We start from the raw sequence: 2,700 nt of genomic DNA on the forward strand, positions 1-2,700 counted from the left end.
CCCAGTTCTCCCCAGTCCTGGTGTTTCGGGGGTACTGGGGGAGGAGCTTGGGGGAATCCCAAGGGGTGAAGTTGAGTTTGGGGGGGGCAGAATCGGCCCGAGGATCGATGGGGAATTAGAACCCCCCTGTATTCCCCCAATCTCAACCCGCTCTGGAGGGGCTTTGAGAGGGCACCTGCCCCTCAATACGCACCCAGCTCACCCCAAAACCTCCCCACAGCCCCCCAAGGACCCTCAAACCCACTCAAAGCCCAACCAGGACCCCAACCAACCCCTTTTCTGAGGGGACTTCTCTGGGCACTGGTGGTGCTGGGAGCCCCCCTGGCTGCAGGTCAGGAGCTCTCCGGTGAGCGGGGGGTGAGAAGGGGGAGGTCGGTGGGAAAAGCGGGGGGCAGAGGCAATAAAAGGGGTGGTGGGAACACAAACCGAGTTGGCGCAGAGTGGGATCCCCAAAAGTGGAGGGCAAGGGGCACTGAGGTTTGGGGGATGATGGGAAATGGGTGGGAGAGGTCAGAAGAGTGGGGAAAGGGGAAGGTAGGACCCCCAAACTGAGCATGAGGGGGCTGGGGATGGAGGGGACGATGTGGAAGGAGTGGGAGGGGGCGAAAAAGTGGGGGTTGGGACCCCCAGAGTGATCCTTGTTGGGCTGGGGACTGAGGGGACCATGAAAAAGTGGGAGGAACAGGGAGAAGGGTGGAAAAGAGGGGTTGCTCTGGTGGGTCCGACGGTCCCATGGGGGTATTTGGGCACCACGTTTTGGGAAAGGGAGTGGTTCCCCCGAGCTCCCAACTCGCTATGGGGTGCTGGGGGCTGCTGGATCCAATCTCAGCCTTGGATTATGCCAGCACTTTCAGTTTAGAGGAATTACAGAGGTGTGACTGAACCGGTTTTGTCCCCCAGGTTTTAATGATGGCAAATCAGATCTATTGATAGAAAGGAATTATTTAGGGTTACAAATGATCAGACAGAAGATCTTCATCAGAATTATTAAATGCACAATAGAAACACTAAAACTACCAGCAGTACAGGATAAGATAGGACAGTGCTCTACACTAAAGCAATTGTTGAAGCAATTCTACTCAAGCTGGCACAAAAGCAGAAATTCTTAATTAGAAATGGATGGAACTCCCCCAGACCAATGCTCGTGGGGAGATCTCTGCTCTCAACCTCCAGGACTGACCTTGGGAATCCCCAGCCAAGGAAGGAATCTCCACACACACACCCAGGAAGGGTTCTGTTGGAAGAAGCTGCCCCTGGGAAAGGGGACTGACCCTTTCTGGTCGAAAGGGATGGACTGACAGTCACTGGACTCCAGGGGTTGCCTCACCATCAGGGGCTTCATTCGGGGTGGAAGCAGTGGCCGAAGCTCTTCCCACAGTTGGGGCACTGGTAGGGCTTCCTTTACCGGTGGGTCTGTTGGTGTCTGGTCAAGGCACCGCTCTGGGTGAAGCTCTTCCCACACTCCCAACACTTGTAGGGCCTCTCCCCAGTGTGGATGTGCCGGTGGGTGACAAGACGGGAGTTCAGGTTGAAGCTCTTCCCGCAGTCGGTGCAGCGGAAGGGCCTCTCATCGGTGTGTGTCCGCTCATGCAGGAGGAGATGTGAGCTGGTCTGAAACCTCTTCCCACAATCCAAGCACTTGTAGGGCCGTTCCCCAGTGTGGATGAGCTAGTGTTTGCGGAGTGTGGAGCTGTCACTGAGGCTCTTCCCACATTCCCTACATGTGTAGGGGCATTCCCCAGTGTGGATGCGCCCGTGGCTGTGGAGGTGAGAGCTGCTCCTGAAGCTCTCCCCACATTCCGTACATGTGTAGGGTTGTTCCCCAGTGTGGGTCTGCTGGTGGGTGCAGAGGTAATAGCTCTGGCTGAAGCTCTTCCCACATTCCCCACACATGTAGGGACGTGCCCCAATGTGGGTGTGCTGGTGTCGGATCAGGTGGGAGCTCTTCCTGAAGCTCTTCCCACATTCCAAGCACCTGAAGGGCTTCTTCTTGCTGGGAGGCTGCTCAGGGACCACCAGGACGGAGCTCCCCCTCAAGCTCTGGCCGCCTTCCCGGCCCAGGCTGGGTCTTTCCTCCTCAGAGCACCCTGGGCTGGCTTTGGAGCCCCTCCTGCAGGGGGATCTCTGGGCCTTTTCCTCCCCGCTGCCTTCCTGCACTGTGGAGCCCTTCAAAACGGCCTCTCCCACCAGCTTCTCACAGGGGGATTTGTCCTCCGGGCTCTCCGTCCTCAGCTCGGGGCCTGGGGCAGGAAGCAAGAAGGACAGGGAGGGGATTTGCCTCCGGCCCAGAGGGAAGGCCAAGGACATCCCCCCAACTCCGGCCCCGGCAGGACGGCGGCGGCAGCGGGGTTGTCCGGCAGCCGGGGGCCATGCTCGGCTGCCAGAGCCAGCACAACACCGGCCCAAAGGGCCACTGACTTCCTCCTCACCTGCCTGGGGGGCCCACGGCATCTTCCTCTTCCTCGCAGCCTCCTCCTCCATCTGCCCAAGCTTTGGGAAGGACAAATCCTGATGGGGGGGAAAAACAAGGGCTGAACGCGTTGGCTTGGGGGTTCCTCCTGTCCAAACCCATCTCTAGAACTCACCACGCATCCTGTGACCATAAAAACCTCCAAAGCACCGAGATTCTCGTAAAAAAACCCTCAGAAACATTAAGAAGACCCTCGCCACCCCAAACTGCAAAAAGTTGAGATTCAGTCA

The 2,700-nt window shown here is 57.9% G+C and overlaps 1 pseudogene; it reads right to left on the bottom strand.

Moving 5' to 3' along the window:
• Positions 1–1,368: 1,368 nt before the first annotated feature.
• LOC113980293 lies at positions 1,369–1,986 on the bottom strand (annotated as a pseudogene).
• Positions 1,987–2,700: the final 714 nt, after the last annotated feature.

Source organism: Neopelma chrysocephalum, unplaced genomic scaffold (assembly GCF_003984885.1).
Source record: "Neopelma chrysocephalum unplaced genomic scaffold, ASM398488v2 Primary Assembly neopelma1_93510, whole genome shotgun sequence".
Taxonomy (NCBI): Eukaryota; Metazoa; Chordata; class Aves; order Passeriformes; family Pipridae; genus Neopelma; species Neopelma chrysocephalum.